The sequence below is a fragment of the Podarcis tiliguerta genome, assembly GCF_965153285.1.
Source record: "Podarcis tiliguerta genome assembly, chromosome: 5".
In the NCBI taxonomy this organism is placed as follows: Eukaryota; Metazoa; Chordata; class Lepidosauria; order Squamata; family Lacertidae; genus Podarcis; species Podarcis tiliguerta.
In genome coordinates this window covers 14497446-14517156 of record NC_139538.1, presented here as the reverse complement: position 1 = coordinate 14517156, position 19711 = coordinate 14497446, and the positions used below count along the sequence as shown (strand labels likewise).

At 46.3% G+C, this 19711-nt stretch overlaps 1 protein-coding gene across 2 annotated transcripts in view; it reads left to right on the top strand.

Annotated features, from left to right (window-relative positions):
* The window catches only part of FNDC3B (fibronectin type III domain containing 3B), a 285915-nt gene that overhangs the window by 566 nt on the left and 265638 nt on the right, over positions 1-19711 (top strand). Inside the window, exon 1 of one of the 2 annotated variants that reach the window (XM_083441946.1) lies at positions 13532-13769. The exons of the other annotated variant lie outside the window; for it this stretch is intronic. The gene's annotated coding sequence lies outside the window, so the exon portion shown is untranslated. Of the gene's footprint in view, positions 1-13531; positions 13770-19711 lie in introns of those variants that run through there. 2 annotated transcript variants of the gene reach the window in all.

The following is a 19711-nucleotide window of genomic DNA, read 5'->3' as shown; positions in this document are numbered from 1 at the left end:
GCTGTCCAACTGCCTCAGGTGCAACGGTCATCTTCATGCTCAGTCGTCAGCTCTGAGCTGTGAACCTGAGCTGTCTATCCCTTGGGTGCACCTGTAGCTGCCAACTCAGTGCTCGATTCAGCGGTCACGACATTTGGAAAATGGAGGATTGACCAGGGGCACAATTTGACGCAAAGGGCACAAGTACAGTCATACCTCGGGATAAATACGCTTCAGGATAAGTATTTTCAGGTTGCGCTCCACGGTGACCCAGAAGTAACTTCCGGGTTTCGCCGCTCGCGCATGCGCAGACAGTCAAAATGACATAATGTGCATGCATGGAAGTGGCGAAATGCGACTCACACATGCGCAGATGCACTGTCGCGTCTTACGTTCCGTTCGGGATGCGAACGGGGCTCCGGAACGGATCCCGTTTGCATCCCGAGGTACCACTGTACCCATATTGCACGAAAAATAATAGATGTGTCTCAACATCCAGTTCCTAAATAGATGGAACTGGCCATCAGTCTTGGAAATGTGCTCCCAGAAGAAAAAATAATTAGTAAATAGCATTCCTCTTGCTGCTATTGAAGTGACTGGAGCAGAGTTGGGGAACCTGTGGCACTCCATATCTGGCTGTGGGGAGGGCCTTAGCCCTGTTTTGTAGGCATAAGGTCCTTGGTTCAATTCCTGGCATCTCCAGGTAGGGCCATTCCTATCTCAAAACGCCGCTGCCAGTCTAGTATAGGCAGTTCTGAGCTAGATAGACCAATGGCCTGTCTCAGTAGAGGGCAGACGCTCATGTTCCTATGATTTCCTATCAGCCCTAGCCAGTGTTCCCGACGGTGTGGGATGATGGGAGCTGGAGCCCAGCAATGGCTGGAGGCCCATAGGCTTCCCATCCCTGACCAAAATTCTAGAGCAGCCCCTTGCTGAACAGCATTTTTAGACTTCCTGCCTCCACCTGCAATACTCCTTCCTCCAGAAGGCTTTTTATGGATCTGTCACCATTCACACGAGAGGATGCAGCCAGAGTTCTATAACTCTCCATCCCAGAGACCCACCCAGCTTGGGTATTTCTTTTTATTTTGTTTCAACAGTATAATCACTGTGGCGTTGCATGCAACTTGCAATGGAAACTTGCTTCATAGCCCAGTTGGGATATTTACCTAGTTGTCGATTCTCATCTCGGTTGCTCATGGGTTCTGTTTCCACCTATCTGTGGTAAATATGATTAAAGCCAGGGCTTTTTTCCCAGGAGGAACTCCAGTTCTGGCACCTCTCAGGTGGGCACCATTGCCATTGTAAGAAAACAAGAGAGGTGTTCATGGTGAGTTCCGGCACCTCTTTTTTTATATAGAAAAGTAAGGTAAAGGTAAAGGGACCCCTGACCATTAGGTCCAGTTGTGACCGACTCTGGGGTTGCAGCGCTCATCTCGCTTTATTGGCTGAGGGAGCCGGCGTACAGCTTCCGGGTCATGTGTCCAGCATGACTAAACCGCTTCCGGTGAACCAGAGCAGCGCACAGAAACGCCGTTTACCTTCCCGCTGGAGCGGTACCTATTTATCTACTTGCACTTTGACGTGCTTTCGAACTGCTAGGTTGGCAGGAGCAGGGACCGAGCAACGGGAGCTCACCCCGTCACGGGGATTGAACCAACAACCTTCTGATCCTAGGCTCTGTGGTTTAACCCACAGTACACTGATCAAAAGCAGACTTGAAATAAAGGTTTGCAGTGCTTTGGTTCATGCTGGCACCATGGTGGCATAAGATTGTTGTTGTTGTTGGTTTTGGAAACTGCACATCCCAAGGAGACCAAAGGCAGCACCTCAGCTAATTAAAATGTTCCCTTCGTCCTTTCGGTGAATCAGAAACCATGCGAGGGGAAGTTTACTTGCAAAAGGGCATTAAGTGCTAACGGCCTAATTGCGCTAGAAAACCAGGACAAGGATACACGGGGAGAGTAGAGATTGTTCATTCAGTGGTGACATAATTTTCTTTTATGCTGACAAATTGGACAGAAGGGGCAGTCATTTGCCCCTTCAATACCCCTCAGAGGGTTAGAGAAGTTTGTGTGGAAACTAGCCTAGCATACAAAGGTAGAATTAGACGTGCCTGCTCGTGCTTGCATCAGGGCCAAACACACCACTGGCATGTGGCCCTTGGAACATTGCCCAGAAGGGACTGTGGCCCTCAGGGCAAAAGAAGTTGACCACCTGTTTTGAGAGCACTTGTTGCAATTGCTTTACCTGCTTCATGATAACTGTAGCAAAGCTCACCGTAGCATGTTGAAAGCTGATTTCCACTTTGTATATACAAGGGCTTTTATTGTGTGTGATTTCGGCAGCTTGTTGTTGTTTAGTCGTTTAGTCGTGTCCGACTCTTCGTGACCCCATGGACCAGAGCACGCCAGGCACTCCTGTCTTCCACTGCCTCCTGCAGTTTGGTCAAACTCATGCTGGTAGCTTCGAGAACACTGTCCAACCATCTCGTCCTCTGTCGTCCCCTTCTCCTTGTGCCCTCAATCTTTCCCAGCATCAGGGTCTTTTCCAGGGAGTCTTCTCTTCTCATGAGGTGGCCAAAGTACTGGAGCCTCAGCTTCAGGATCTGTCCTTCCAGTGAGCATTCAGGGCTGATTTCCTTCAGAATGAAGAGGTTTGATCTTCTTGCAGTCCATGGGACTCTCCAGAGTCTCCTCCAGCACCATAATTCAAAAGCATCAATTCTTCAGCAATCAGCCTTCTTTATGGTCCAGCTATCACTTCCATACAGCTCTCACTTCCATACAGCTCTCACCTCCATACAGCTCTCACTTCAATATAGCTCGTTTCTAGAGCCACTTAATTGTTTATAAGAAGAGTCCCCCAAGTAGGTAGAACAAGCAAGTGGTCCAGATGTGCAGAGGTTCTCATGAAGCATTAGGCCTGAAACACAGGGGGAGGATAACCCCCACCCCTTAAAATGACTGACTGGCACGCAGGAGGAGAGGCCTACTGGATCAGACTGAAGCTCCATTCTTTCCAGCAACTTGTTTTCCAAAATGGCCAGCCACAAACTATTTCCTCTGGACTCCATACGATCAGGGACCTGTGGGCCAGAAGTGGAGTAATGAGATGCAATACCTTCTCTGGCCATTGGGTGGGTGGCACTGCAGCACAGCAGATCTCAGGCCGGTGGCTCCCTCTCCCTGACATCTTGCCCCAGTGATGTAGTGAGTAAGACATTGGGACTATGCTGGTTGAAATCCTCTCCCCGTGCCTTCCATATAGTGCTGATAGGCTGGCCATAGAAAGGCCTATGAGTGTCTAATCCTGTTTGAAGTCATCTAAGCTAGCGACCGCCACCACATCTTTGTGAGTTCCATAAACTGGTTACGCATCTTGTGAAGAAGTACTTGCTTTTGGCTTCCGCCAGTCAGTTTCCTTGGGTGCCCTGGGATCTAGTACTGCAAGGGATAAGAACTTCTCTCTATCACCTTTCTGTTGGGATACTGCCAGGGAGACAAAGTCCATCTTGACCTCCACGTCGTCTCCGGACGTCCATTGATCTCCCGTAGACACGCAGTATCAGCAATTAGCGACACGAGCTCTAGAAATAGCTTCCCACATTCCAGAGCCGATGCACACTCTTATCAGCAGATAATGCACAACAAAAGATGCAGTCAGGAGAGCATTATTTAGAAGTTTATTCAGCGTTGATCAGAACAAAGAAAAACATGACTGCCTGCTTGAGAGTTCCAGCAGAGAGAGAGAGAGAAACGAAAGCAAAGACACAACATAAACATCCTGTGAAAACAGGAAATACGCAGACTCTGTGACTCAAAGCCTGCTCCTTTTTAAGGTGGAACGGAAATATCCTAACACTTTCTTCATCTGCACATAATTTTCATGGAACTGCAAGGTGGGAATTCAAAATCCAATAGCGAATTAACTAGATCTGTAGTGATGGGAAGCTCCTATTGAGTACCAATCTGAAATATTTAAACTGACACACACACACATATATATATTAAAGAGCTGGCACTGTTGAATTTGGTGGGGCTTATTCTCAGGTAAATGGAATTAGGATTGCAGCCTAAGTAACCCGTAACTTTTATAGACTGCATTCCTGTACGTACTTAACTAGGAATAAGCTGTGTTGAAACTCACTGGGACTCACTTCTGGGTAAGCATGTATAGGGTTGCACTTTTTGGCTGTGTGTGTTGTGCCTCATTGGTGTGGCAGGTGAGGAAGATTCAAGGACAATCAAAGAAACAGTTGAACATTAGTATAGTTAGCATAGTATAGTATAGTATAGTATAGTATAGTATAGTATAGTATAGTATAGTATACGGCCTTGGTCCAGTATACCTGAAGGAGCGTCTCCACCCCCATCATTCTACCCGGACACTGAGGTCCAGCACCGAGGGCCTTCTGGGGGTTCCCTCACTGCGAGAAGCCAAGTTACAGGGAACCAGACAGAGGGCCTTCTCGGTAGTGGCGCCCTCCCTGTGGAACGCCCTCCTACCAGATGTCAAAGAGAACAACAACTACCTGACTTTTAGAAGACATCTGATGGCAGCCCTGTTTAGGGAAGCTTTTAATGTTTGATGTATCACAGTATTTTAATATTCTTTTGGAAGCCACCCAGAGTGGCTGGAGAAACCCAGCCAGATGGGCAGGGTATAAATAATAAATTATTATTATTATTATTATTATTATTAAGTAATCTATCTATCTATCTGTCATCTATCTATCTATCTATCTAATCTAATCTATCTGCATACACACACTCACACACACACACACACACACACACACGTACACAACTGGAAATAATATCCATGCCTTCAAGAGCATGGGCTATTCTTCTACAATTCCCCACATCAAATTGTTGTGAACAGGGATTTTCAACTCTGACAAATACGAAAGTTCAGAAAAGAGAAAGACTTATTTGTGTTAATGAGGAGATGAGAGCTTGTTTGTCTCAAATTAGACCTAATATAAATGAGATTACCTGGCAAAAGCAAGCTCACACCTCTCATTGGGTTTGTCTGTATAAATACTTAAGGTACATATGTAAGAGGCTTGTTCCTAATTATATTTCGGGAATGATTCACATTCTTATGTGGCTGCACTGTTATATACTTTATGGATGATCATGGCTTATATACCCATGATCATGATCATATTGTAAAGTAGTTGTGTTCTGTGTTTTAAACCAAGCACTGCGGAGAGTTGTTTGTTTTTGTTTCCCAGTGTATTTCTTACCAATAAAATATTCAATGTGGCGTGGGCAAATTTTTATTCTGAAAGTGTGGCCCAGAGAAAAAAGTTTTGAGAAACACTGCAGTAGTGGTGGCTTAAAGTTCAGTGAGGTCATTTTAACGCCCCACTACTTTTCAGTTCACATTTTGCATGCTGCTGTACACACCGGAGAGAGGATGGGGATGTCTTCACCCGATGGGCATTACCTATTTAGTTTCCCTGCGCCTGCAACAAACTCCTATGCACGAAAATGTCCTATGTGCATGTGCATTGGCTGTGTCAAAGGTACACACCTTAGCTTGACTGCTAAGGGAATGTGGCTTATGATTTCCGACCAGGTGGAAGCTGTTTTGAGGGGAAATGCATCAAACGGCAGTCTTTCTCCTGAAACTACAGAATAGATATAGATTGCGGCTAACATCATGGCTACAACACCAGTAGGAGTTCACTGCAGCCAGAGTAAAGGGTAATGCGTACAGAGGCTTAATCATTATTTTCTGTTCCTCTGGTGCCTTTACAAGTCTTTATTGGCCTTGTGGTAGGCCCAGCTGCTGCCCATTTTATGACCCAGCAGAAGAACATTACGTTTTTGTGTTTGTATACAAAGAAAAATCCACTTCATGATAAGGTATTTTCAAGTTTACTTTAAAATCCAGCTTAATCTTCCATTTGGTGGAATGAATGCCAGCCGCTACTGCATCTCCTCAGCATTCGAGGGACTGGGAAGTACCCAACTGCTTCAAAACATTTTGGGGGGTCTCCCAAATTAATACAAATATGTGCAAAAAAAAAAAAAAGTGAGTTATGGAATTTATCTGCTACGCAGAGCGATGGGCAATAAGCAAAACAAAACAGCAAAGTCTTGCTTGCACAACACAACATCTCCTTCGTCTCCTGTCACCCCTTGCCCCAAACTCTAGAGCCCCACACAACCCTTGGAAGCTGATTTCTGAAAGCACACAGGGGGCTGAAAAGGAGAGGAGGGCAAAGTTCCATTTCGTTAGAGGAAGGCAGCCCAAATGAATTACCAAACGATGCTTGAATGAAGTGATCGTGAAAAATGCCAACATAATTTACCTGTGGAAAGCTACACTTGGGCACGGCACAGGAGTGGTTGGGGCACTGATGTGCTGCCATTTAGTGGGATGAGGTGGGAAAAAGGTGGGCCCCCCCCCATTGTGCCAGCCATTCTATATTTGTTTTGCCAATGTGTCAGTGCAGGACCCTACTTTGCCACCTTCCTGTCCCGCCCTGTCCCAGTAAGCAACAGCAACCCTGCTGGTGGGAGGGTGGCAGTGCAGCAGTCCCCCATTGCCCTGGATGTTTCTGGTCCTTCAGTAAGCTTAACAAAGAGTGTTCAAAATGTGTAATAATAATAATAATAATAATAATAATAATAATAATAATAATAATTTTTATTTATACCCCACCCTCCCCAGCCAAGGACGGGCTCAGGGCGGCTAACAAGCAATAATAAAAACAACTTGAATGAATACAACTTAAAAACAAGATTAAAATACAACATTAAAATATTGAAACAATAAAATATTAAAATGCAGCCTCATCACAGGAGGAGAAAGGAAAAAGGAAAAAGAAAGAGGGAGAGAGAATGAAATTGGCTCCAAGCCAAAGGCCAGGCGGAACAACTCTGTCTTACAGGCCCTGCAGAAAGAAATCAGATCCTGCAGGGCCCTGGTCTCATGGGGCAGAGCGTTCCACCAGGCCAGAGCCAGAGTTGAAAAGGCCCTGGCTCTGGTTGAAGCTAATCTAACTTCCTTAGGGCCTGGGACCACTAGGGTGTTGCTATTTATGGACCTTGAGGCTCTCCGTGGGGCATACCGGGAGAGGCGGTCCCATAGGTACGAGGGTCCTAGGCCATGAAGGGCTTTAAAGGTCAAAAGCAGCACCTTAAATCTGACCCTGTACTCCACCGGGAGCCAGTGCAGCTGGAAAAGCACTGGGTGAATATGCTCCCATGGCAGAGACCCTGTGAGGAGCCTCGCTGCAGCATTCTGCACCCGCTGCAGTTTCTGGGACAGCTTCAAGGGCAGCCCCGCGTAGAGCGAATTACAGTAGTCAAGCCTGGAGGTGACTGTCACATGGATCACTGTGGCCAGGTCCAAATGTGTACAACATTTGGAGCAAATAGAAAAGGCAATGAAATCTTCTTACTATGAGGAAATGAAAGCTACGTCCCTGCTAGGACATCTTCAACCATGGTTTGATAACCGGCTGTCCGAACTGCACTGCTTGTTTAAAATCTATAGTGGAATCAGCAGTAAAATGGCAGGGTATCACTCACAACCCTTTCAATATTTGCAAATGAGACGTACGCCTAATTGGTTAGTGACAAAACATGGCTCAATACAAGAGATAATAGGGTTTGAAAGTGTAATTTCTAAAAGGCAGACACAAAAGCTATTGAGCAAATTATATGCTATAATACAGGAACTTCCAGGAACGCATGCCAGAACAAGCGGGATATAGGGGATTGGAAATAGACCCAGAGGTATCGAAATGGCCGTGGGAACATGTTTCCTAACAAACTTCAAGCACAAATATTTTTTTACGGCATTTTTTTCACCTTCAGGGGTTAACTGGGTATACACAGAAACAAAAATATGCTTTGTTGTATGCACCCCGATCTCTGAGCAGTGAGAGACCATGGGGGTTTGAGTCCTTACCTGGCAGTGTCTTTAGGACATATGATGCTGTTTAAACGGATACACATCCAGAGCACAGAATGGAAGGGTTCACACATTAATAAAAAGGTAAAGGTAAAGGTACCCCTGCCCGTTTGGGCCAGTCTTGACAGACTCTAGGGTTGTGCGCCCATCTCACTTAAGAGGCCGGGGGCCAGCGCTGTCCGGAGACACTTCCGGGTCACGTGGCCAGCGTGACATCGCTGCTCTGGCGAGCCAGAGCCGCACACAGAAACGCCGTTTACCTTCCCGCTAGTAAGCGGTCCCTATTTATCTACTTGCACCCGAGAGTGCTTTCGAACTGCTAGGTTGGCAGGCGCTGGGACTGAACAACGGGAGCGCACCCCGCCGCGGGGATTTGAACCGCCGACCTTTCGATCGGCAAGCCCTAGGCACTGAGGCTTTTACCCACAGCGCCACCCGCGTCACACATTAATACTCTTTTACAAATTCTGCCTTCCCATCAGGTTCCCAGGGGATCCCCACAGAGGCAGGTTGAGAGCAGCATGACCCACTGAATGCCTAGTCTAGCAGGCACTGCAGGGCCCTACAACTATGACAACTATGAATTGAGCAAAACAGAAGATGAGAGGCCTATTGATCTCATCCTAGGATGTCATGACATCCAGCCAGGTGAGAAAGTGGGGGAAATGCCCACCCCCTTCTTGAAGATCACCATCACTTAGTTGTTGCTGTGGCAACACATGGCCCACCCATTTAGCCATGCAAATAGGGTCCTTAAAAAGGTAAAGGACCCCTGACAGTTAAGTCCAGTTGCGAACAACTCTGGGGTTGCGGCGCTCATCTCACTTTACTGGCCGAGGGAGCCGACGTTTGTCCGCAGACAGTTTTTCTGGGTCATGTGGCCAGCATGACTAAGCTGCTTCTGGCGAAACCAGAGCAGCGCATGGAAACACCGTTTACCTTCCCGCTGGAGTGGTACCTGTTTATCTACTTGCACTTTGATGTGCTTTCGAACTGCTAGGTTGGCAGGAGCTGGGACCGAGCAACAGGAGCTCACCCCGTCACAGGGATTCGAACCTCCGACCTTCTGATCGGCAAGCCCTAGGCTCAGTGGTTTATACCACAGCGCCATCCGCGTCCCAATAGGGTCTTTAGCTGAGCGATTAATAAGGCTTTTAATCAAATAAAGGAACTGGTTGGGCTGGTTCAGCATCTGATGCTTTGAGATTCTAAATCCCAAGAATGCAGAAGCACATGCCAGGAAGGGTCCCATGGTTTATCCTTCTGACTGATCCCCCTGCACAGACAACCTATAATAGTTTTTATGAGATGCCGAAGAGCATTTGGCAATATGGCCCGTATATTGTGGTCCTGCCCCAAACCCAAGTCTTTTGGGACAGTTACAATGAACAAAACCAAAGGTATAACAATATATGATATGCCTGCCAGATAGTATTGCTGGAAGATAGAGGAATTGTAATCCATTTATTAACAGCAGCACCTGTGATCATCAGTTTCAAATAGAAAAAAGGAAGAACCACCCTAGATTATTGGATTTTGAAGAGTTGGGAGTTAGTGAATTTTGGAAGATTAACTAATATACTGTGGGTAAAGGAATGTGTTTTTTAAAAAATGGAGTGTGTGATGTATTGTGATAATAGAATGCACTAGTGTGCTGTCGGTGTGTGTGCTTGAATTATAAAAAGAAATATGTGACCTTCATTTTTTATGGTATAATGCATTTATGTGGTGAAATATAAGTCACTTGGAAACTTTTTTTTAGGGAGCAAGTGATTAATAAGTAATAACAACAATATATTCAACCACATACACCATCGGGAACATTATAAATATGGTTGTCAGGAAGAATTTCTTAGTAATTGTAGAAGGGAATGTAAAAAGACAAGTAAAAAGTTTATAGGGGTTTATAGGTTTATAGGGAGCCATTGATTTTGATTTGAGGCCTGCACCTTAAAGAAACCCAACTTATCATCTCGGACCCCTAAAATTAATCTGCAGTATTCCTAAATCACCCAGGCATGCTCTTCTGCATGTAATTGTGTGATTATAAAAAGTTTATAACAAATTAAAACTTTAAAAATATATGATTAACAAAAACCAATTTTTAAATATGTTTTAGGCATGGGTTTCATAAAGTATAGGTAAAGGTAAAGGGACCCCTGACCATTAGGTCCAGTCATGACTGACTCTGGGGTTGTGGTGCTCATCTCGCTTTATTGGCTGAGGGAGCCGGCGTACAGCTTCCGGGTCATGTGGCCAGCATGACTAAGCCGCTTCTGGCGAACCAGAGCAGCGCACGGAAACGCCGTTTACCTTCCCGCTGGAGCGGTACCTATTTATCTACTTGCACTCTGACGTGCTTTTGAACTGCTATGTTGGCAGGAGCAGGGACCAAGCAATGGGAGCTCACCCCGTCGTGGGGATTCGAACTCCCGACCTTCTGATTGGCAAGTCCTAGGCTCTGTGGTTTAACCCACAGCACCACCTGCGTCCCTTTCATAAAGTATACAGCCACCTTAAAGGTTGCTTCTCTGTCATACCCAATATGCAGACAAAAAGAAAAGGTGCAGAAGAAAAAGAAAAGAAGGAAAAAAAGAGAGGAAGAAATACTGAGGAGGGAGAGATAGGGCAGCTATATCAAATATTCTGATATCACCAGGGCTTTTTTTCAGCCGGAACTCACTGGAACTGAGTTCTGGTGCCTCTCAAATGGGTGCCCTTGCCATTATAAGAGAACAAGGGTGGCGTTCATGGTGAGTTCTGGCACCTCTTTTTCTAGAAAAATAGATCAGGATGCAACTGAGTGTAATTTGATGCCAATAGGGCACATGTATAAATTGTGCCAAACCAAATTTTCAGTCTCTTTCCTTTGTAAATTATGTAATCTGAATGAAAGGTGAATGCTGGAAAATCTGCCTGTTGTGTAAGTGGCTTATTTTTTTTCCTTTCTTTTGCCAGGCAAAAGGAAGAGAAAGTCAACTGCACACAAGTCACTGTGACCTCGCTCTCTGAGTAATGAAGGTCATAATCCCCGCCCTCCAGCCTGGGTTCTGGGATCTCATCCAGAGACTTCTTAAAAGTTTTTTATGTGATGGCTAGGAACTTAGTCATTTCTTTATCCTTTGATTAATTCGAAACTTCAGAAAACTTGCTCCGTTGACAATTTGATATATGAAACGAGGAGGAAGCTGAGATTTTGAAAATGCTTTTGATTTCTGTGTCGAGTTGTGTGCTAACAACAGACACATGGAGGATATACAGTCCTTTGATCTAGGTGCTGCTCTGTGGTTTTGCTGTATTGGTGCTAAATAGGACATACAGTGGTACCTCGGGTTATATACGCTTCAGGTTACATACGCTTCAGGTTACAGACTCCGCTAACCCAGAAATAGTACCTCGGGTTAAGAACTTTGCTTCAGGATGAGAACAGAAATTGTGCTCCGGCTGCACAGCAGCAGCGGAAGGCCCCATTAAGCTAAAGTGGTGCTTCAGGTTAAGAACAGTTTCAAATTAAGAACGGACCTCTGGAACGAATTCAGTTCTTAACCCGAGGTACCACTGTATCAATAGGTGAGACAAAATACTGCAATTGCTTATCTTCTGTTGGTGGGGGGAAAAGCATGCAAAGTTTTGAATTTGCATGGCGGGCTTTTCCTCAGGCCAGAGTTAAAATATTCCTGCATTCACTTTCATGCGCTGACACCTTCCACAACACTCATTTAAACAACAACAACAAATTTAAAATAAAGATCTGTGTGATTATATAATTTGCCTGAGGGGCACCGAAGCCATGTGAGTCGGTCGCAGCAAAAAACCAACAAAGTATATTGCAGTACTAATAAATACAAGATGGCGTGAACCTTTGTGTTACTATGGCATGAATTTCTGTGGGTTCTGGTATCCTTCATGAGATGCATCTCACTCAAAGTGCGCATGCCCTTCAGAAAGGGTTCATTGTTGATTTGGCTTCTCACAAGCAGTGGAAATGGCAACTCTAAAACAAAACAAAAACACCCCCAATCTGTGTTTGTATTTTGCATGGTGGCTAAGGGAGCCAAACTGGTTTCGAAACCTTTTGAAATGCCCATTTTCACATGGCTCCCAGTTGTTTGCATGGGATGAGAGTGTGGACAGACTTCCATTGTGTCAGACCAATGTAACAGCTGCTTCATATTATTTTGTTGGTGGATGTTACAGGCCTCCTGGACACTGTTCCGAATGCCAAGGCACAGCTGGGGTGTGCTGGGATAAGAGGGCTGCTCCTAAGCATGTTCAGAGTGCCTTTTCCAGGAAACCGTCCCAGTCCCACCCCCACACATCTGTGACCAGGAGGGGTGACTTCTCAGGACAGCTTTTTGATTTATTATTTAAAAGAGCATGGTTAAAAACAAACACACTATGTTGCAGTTTCTTTTAATTTCAAAGAAAAAAACTACGGCAGACATTCCATATATACTGAGTCATGGTGTGTGTTTTTTAAACGCAGGAATTCTGTATCCACTTACACGGGAGTAAGCCGCATTGAACTCAGTAGGACTTACTTCTGAGTAGAGGTGCATAGGATGGCATTGTTAAAAAAAAAACTTATGGGGTTTTTAAAAATAAAATCTGCTACCTAATCCATACTTCCAGTTGAGAATAAACTGTTTCTTTGAACATAGTGAATGAACAGGCATAACTAAGATTGCTGTGTTTCACACACAAAACTCTTGTGTTATTTTGGAAGAAATGACCAACTTGGTTTTCAACTTGCAGTTGTTGGGGCAATTATTCTGTATCCTCGTTCTGTCTCCAGCATGGATGGGCGGGTGAGATTCATGTTAAGGCGCAGCATAACTAAACTGTTATTAATTGATTTTGTTTTATGTGCCCTCCGGGGGGATTATTGCGGGGTAACAAACCGCAAACGGGGTGTGGGGGGTGTGGCGGATGAATGGGAGAGGAATGAATTAGCGCATCCTGGGAGAATGCGGGGGGGGGGCGTGTGTTCAGAGGCGCCCCCTTCAGCCTCCTTCCTCTTCTTCGCAGTCTGACCCAATGCACGCTTGTACAGACTGAGCACCCCCCCCTAAAAAAAAGGGGGAAAAGAGTGCAACCCCCCCCCCCTCAAAAAAAAAAAAGGAAAAAAAGAGTGCATTGGCACGCAGGCGCGCAGCTCGGACCTGTGCGCTCTTACTCGAGAGCAAGCGAGTCCAGCGGTGCTGTGAGGTGACTCTCCGGGAAAAGGTTAGTAGCATTTCAACCCCATCCTATGAAGCAAGCGCCTTTCCCCAAGTTCAGTAAGGCTCTGCAAAGTGTGTCCCAGTAGGGTTTACTCTTGAGCAAAGTGTGTTGGAGATGGCAGTCTGGGTAGACTCGCTTGCTCTAGCATCATCATCTTACTATAATTTTTGTTAACTCCTCAGTCTTGCTGGAGGGGGAAAAAAAGAAATAAAGGGAGCACTCCGTGCTTTATTTTTTAACGCAAGGCGGTTAATAAATTTGCAAAGTGCCTCTTTTTTCCCCTCTCTCTCCCCACCCTCTCCTTTTCCTCCTCCAGGCTCTGGTTTTTCTGCGCCCGCCTCCCTCCTCAGCTGATTTCTTTTTCTCCCTCCCCCTCTCCTTTCCCACAGTAGCTTCTAATCCAGACTGTATGGTATGTGGGCTGGTCACAAATCCCCATGTGGTCCGACATCATTGACATGGCGGAATCCCCCACCAAACCCTACTGGTAGTTATTCCAGCTCGCTCGCCTGCCTGCCCAGCCACACAGCCCGGGGATTTACCGGACTTGCCCGCCCGCCTCCCTCTTCCGAAGAACGAGCAGGGCCATTCTCTCCAAGACAGCACCCCCGAGCCCCCGTTTCCAACACAAGGTAAGCGAAAAGGCTGCTCTTATTAGGCGTCTTTCTCTCCCCCCCCCCCCGTATCAACCCCCCCAGGCTAGAAAATGCCAAGCGAGAGGCGAATTTCCCTCCCCTCCCGCCCCGGTTTGCAAATGCAAAATAAAAGATTCGCTCCGGGGCTTGTATTCTGATTGCAATTAAAAAAAAAAAAAGACGCCGAGTTTAATATAACTCGGAAATACTGGAGCTTCTCTCACTCCCCCCCCCAACACCTCTCTGCCTTTTACTACTCCGAGTGGGTTTTGCTACGCCCCCCCCCCCACGCCTCTTCCCAATCCGGATTCCTTTTGTTTCCGAAGTGGAAACTCCCCGAGTGTGAACGGTGTGTGTGCTCAAAAGGATGCGTCTAGCCTGGGCTTGCCTTGGGGGTCGGGATCGGGAAGGCGGTGGGGAGTAAAGGGGGGGGGCAAAGGCTCCCTGGAGAGAAGGGGCAATGAGGGATCTCCGGAAAGTTTTGGGTTTTCTCTCTTTCCAGTTTGCTCCTTGCCCGGCGCCTTTAGGATCTCTCCGATCCGTGCGCCCCTCTCTCCCTCGCCGCCTCATTGCCCAATTACTCCTCGTTTAAGTTACACCACTATTTTTTCCAGTACTTTCGGGTCCTTGCCTACGCAAACTCTCTGGAAGGAGCAATGAGGAACTCAAGGCTTGCTCAGTTCTTTTTTTTTTTTTAGGGGAATGGAGATAAATGTTTGCTGGGAGGGGGGAGAACAGAAGAAGAGAATGCGAAGTAGACTCTTTTTTTGGAGAGGGGGAAAAAATAATGCGTTTCTCTCCGGGTGCTCTCGGTTGGGCACCGATTTCCTCGCCGTTGCAAATTCAGAGTGGCAGGAGAAGTCCATTCCTTCTCTCGCTCTCCCTCCCCCCCCCCGCCCATTTCCTGGAATTTGGCTTGGGAACGAGGCCTTGGATGCAAAGGGTTAGCGGCGGAGACGCGGGCGCCTGATATATATATATATATTGTGGGTCTGGTTGCGTGGAATGGAGGAGGGAAGAAAACGGTTTGCTGCTGGTGCCGGAGCCCATCTGTAAGGGAGCCAGCCTGAGTGCTAGAGCTGCAATACGATTTCGTATGTGTGTGTGTGCATTTTTATTTTTTTTGCTGGGAAGGCGAGAGAGGGAGACAGACACACCATCATAACCTAGCAATCCAGACAGGCTCCTCGCCGCTGCCTTTTCTGCCCGGCTGCCCGCCCTTTTGCTTGGGCGCACTTCCTATCGTGTGCTTTAAACAGGGGCTTCCATCTCCGGCCTCCCGGCTTGCCCTCAATCCACATCAAACTTAAAGGATCGCATTATTTATTATATATATATATATATATATATATATTTAAAAGCAACAAAGCAACGCAGGTTTCAGTGCAAAAAATAAAATAAAATCAACAACACACCCAACCCCCGTTGGGAAGCGTAAAAATTGGATTTTCCTTGTCTCCATATGGGATCTTATATGTTTGTGCGTGAATGCAAACTGTGCCCCTCCCTGCCAACGACCTGGGGGGTTGTGTTGCGCGTGAGTAAAGCGGGGAGGGCCAGACGGGGGAATGGAATCCGGCCCGCGCAAAGGCGAAGGTTTGGCCCGGGGTTCCTCCGCTGCGCGCCAGCGTCGCGCACTGCCTCGCAGCCCCCTTCTGGATGATGCCTTGGAGGGAGGAGGTTTTGATACCCTTCAGGTGGAGGCAAACCAGCCAGCGCTGCTGCTGCTCCTTCCTGTAGTTGCAACGCAGCCAGAGGTTACCCGGTCCCCCCCCCCACGCCCCGGTGTTTGCTATTAATTTTTGCGCTTTGGGAAGGCGAGCCGAAGCCTTTCCAAAATGTCTGGATCCAGGGGGCACGTTGGAGAAAAGAGACCGAGACACACGCAGACGTCTCTCCTCCAGCCCGTCCTCCCACCAGGCCCCTCCCTTCCTCGCTGACGCCACTGGCAAACGGAGCGGGGGGGGGGGCGGAGAAAGGAGGGGGGAAATTAAAAAAAATATATCTGGAAACTTTTGATTTCCCGTGCCAGACGCTCTCTTCTCCTACCGCCACCCACCCCCTTCGAACAAAATGGCACATTACCAGGAAATGGAACGATGGAAGAAGGAGGGATTAGGAAAAGAAAAACTTCGCGAAGCAAAAACTCTTGCTTCTCCCTCCCTCCCCATCCTTGAAAACATTTCACTTAATTAGCTCTTACTTTTATTTATTTTTGCCCCTCTGATGATGTGCTCTGCCATTCCGTCAAAGAGAAATTCGCTCGGACCAAGGCCAAAGAGTTGGGGGGGGCGCTTTCTCTGAAGGCAGAATCTTTTAATTGCACCCCTTTTCTCATTTTTCTTTTCTTTTCTTTTCCGCCAGCAGTTATGTTCTGGCGATTGCACAGTTGAGATCTTGTCTGTGGGATGGAAGGGGAAGGCTGTAGCAAAGGAGGGGGTGGAGGAGGAGGAGGAGGAGGAGGAAGAGAAGACTCAAGTGTCAAGAATGTGCTTCTCAAAAAAAAAATGTGGGGGGGGGGGCTGTTTGAAACCTGGGGAAAATGGTGTTTGGAACTGATTACTCTGGCTGCAGAAGTGTGTGGCTGGCTTATATTGAGTCAGACCATTGAGCTTTGCAGTCTTTGGCGTTTTCAGACCTAGGACCCACCTACAAACCAAACATGCATTTGGGGACCAAATTTTTTTACAGTATATTTTTGTATAGGAGTGCTGGTGCTGTCGTGACTCACCTGGGATCAGGCTGTCAGTTGGAAGGCCAGCTGACTGCTACATCTTTCTGGGGTTGCAGGTTGGAGGTTTTTTTTGGGGGGGGGGCGTTGAACCCAAAGCTTTCTGGATGCAAAGTATGCACTGTGCCAATCCTATAAAGGTTCCCCAACCATCTCCTTTGTATCATGTCTGCTCAGCACTGATCTCTCATGTAGAAGTGGTAATTCTAGGTGCAGCTTGGAATGTTTGGAATTTTTACCACTGATTTCCTTCCTACCGGAGAGAGAGGCCTCTAGTGAGTGCGCTTTGCAGTTCCTCACTGGCTAGCCTCAAGTGTCGATCTGCGTACTAGGGCATTCACTTAAAGATCTGCCCCCCCCAGGTGTAGAGTTGGAACTGGAAGCGAATTCAAATCCTGACTTTGCTGAGTGACTGTGGGGATAAGATAATCTCTCTGCCTCAGATTTCCCAAGCGTAGCAGCGATATACGCCCAGCGAGATAAAACAAGGAGGAATGGGGAAATCGCTGCTAAACGGACCATGTTTTTTCAGACAGAGCATCTTTTTCAAGCCTTCCGTTCGTATGGGGTATGGGAAGTGCAGTTGCAACAAGAAGCAGGAAATGGAGGGAATCTGGTGTAATTACACTAGGATGAAAGTATAGCCAAAAAGGCAAAGGCAAAGTTTTTTCTCAGATGATGCCGGGCACCACCCGTTTAAAACACATTTATATCACTTTAGCAGTCACAGCTTCCTCCAGATACTCCTGGGAACTGTAGTTTGCCCCTTGCAGAGCTATAAGTCCCGGCGCCCTTAGCCAACTACATTTCCCATGATTCTTTGAGGGAACCTATGAGTGATAAAATGACACTCCTTTAAATGTCTAGCTGTGACCCGTTGTTGATGTTAGTGGGATGTTTGTGACCTGACTTTTTTCTCATGGTTTTGGTCTTCATACTGTTGCTGGGCGAGGGGGCAGCAGCATTACTGAGTGTTCTTCCATATGAAAAATAAATAAATACTGTTTTACAGATATATGAAGGCCTGAGGCCTGTGAAACACGGATTCTCTACCAGGTTTTCCCTTTCAACCCCGTTTCATCTTAGGCGGGGTTGGCAATTTTTTTCAGCCGTGGGCCGGTCCACTATCCCTCAGGCCTTGTGGGGGGGCCGGACTATATTTTGAAAAAAAAAATATGAACGAATTCCTATGCCCCACAAATAACCCAGAGATGCATTTTAAATAAAAGCACACATTCTACTCATGTAAAAACACGCTGATTCCCGGACCGTCCGCGGGCCAGATTAAGAAGGCAATTGGGCCGCATCTGGCCCCTGGGCCTTAGTTTACCAACCATGTTCTTAGGCAGGCATAGGCTAGACTTGCAGGAGGCAACTTCCTATGTTTTTAAAAGCAGAAGAGGAATCCATGCACCACAGAATTCAACTTGAATTTGGATTGCTTTAGCACAGTATCTGCTTGCTTATCATTGCTAGGTTTTTCTGGCTAAATAAATATGATGGAGATAGTGGAATCATGGAAGTCTTTCCTCTCCCAAGAGAAGACGATGGTTTCTGACAGTATTTTCTGGGCAGTGTTGTTGATGTTCCTTCTTGCCTGCGCCATCAACTTCTTGGTCACAGTCCTCTCCTGGCAGAAAGCTACAGAGAGCCATCCAGAAGTTCTGTGCATAATCAGTCCAATAACTGGTGTGGTTGGATAGCTTGCGCTTCGAACATAGCTCATGTCTGGTCTCTCATGGAAACTGAATCACTTGCCATTTTTAAAATGGGTGAGCTCATCCACCAATCTGAGGTCATTGCTGGGATAGTGATGAGACATTTCTTTTATAAAGTTTTCCAAGCCCATACCTGAAATGTTTATAGGCTGAACTGCATGCATAACTGTCCTGCTTTATGGAGGCCAGATGAGCGGTGGCGTTCGGTGAAATTTGGAGTATTGTATTTAATTGAACATAATGCGCCATCGAATCTCATGCACACCTCGGTTTTCAAAATCTTGTAACCAAAAATTGAAAAAAAAGAATTCGGTGGTGAATGTAAACGCGCCATTGAATTGCACCCTGATTTCCGCAACATAATTTGGACAAAAAAAGTGTGCATGACATTTGAGTAAATGCGGTAGTTTTGTGGGTGTGCCCAAGGGACACAGTTGCTCTTTTTTGAGACTTGTACTCTTACTTAGTATTTTAGAACTGGGGTTTCCTCTTGGCACATCTTACAGGAGGGCAAAAGAGTTTTGTAGTAGGGCTGCCATCTAGCTGGGATTGGTCAGTTTCTTCTAATGTGTATTTTTAGCATCTACTCAATGAAGCCATTATTTTAGTGTGCCAGCACATGGTCTCTGGAACTCCCTGCCTGTTGTCCTTAGGTAGGCACCCTCGCAGTGCTGTTTTATAGGCCTGCTGAATACTTCTTTGTTTCAGCAAGCCTGTGGGGAAACACAATTCAGGCTTTACCTTTGTTTTCCATGATGCTTTTTGTGCATATTTGATTTTTAATTGTGTTTTTAATTGTATTTCAGTCATGCTTTGCATATAGTTGGACTTGTGCGCCGCTTGTTGATATTTTTTAGCAAGTATTTTATAAATGTCCTGAGTAAGTAAGCAAATAAACGAATAGCATCACATGATGCAGACATGGCGGAAGCTATATGCAAAGAGGCATCTGTAATGAATAACCCGCCTGTTCTTTGAAGACATTATCCTTCATTAATCCAGTGGCCCTTTTCAGAGGTTGCCATAAGTGGGTGGCAGGCCACCTCCTCCTCTATTCTGCGGATTCATAAATGGGGAAAAAACCAGCATCTCCCCCCAGCAAAATCAGTTGCCATAGTGAACCTTTTACGTCTTGTAGTTGTTTTGTAAGCTAGCACAGTTTGCCAGAGATAAGTTATACCATTCATTTAAAGAAGGGTCTGTGCCCCCCCCCAATGATTTGTTTCTTCTGCCGTGCATGGATTCTGGCATAGTAGCCCATTTGTGCCATTATCTGGTCAGGATTCTCAGGATATATTCCTTTAAAAAAAGATGCTAGGCCTGGTTGATCCAGAGATACAAGGCAGAACGTTCAGGTACTATTCTACCCAATTTTTCATTGAGAAATTTGCCCGCTTCCATCTCCCAGTTGATAAGGGAAGCCACAGCTATGACACGCGAGTTAAGCCATAACGTTCTGTGTCTGTTTGCAAAAAACAGGAAAGGATGAG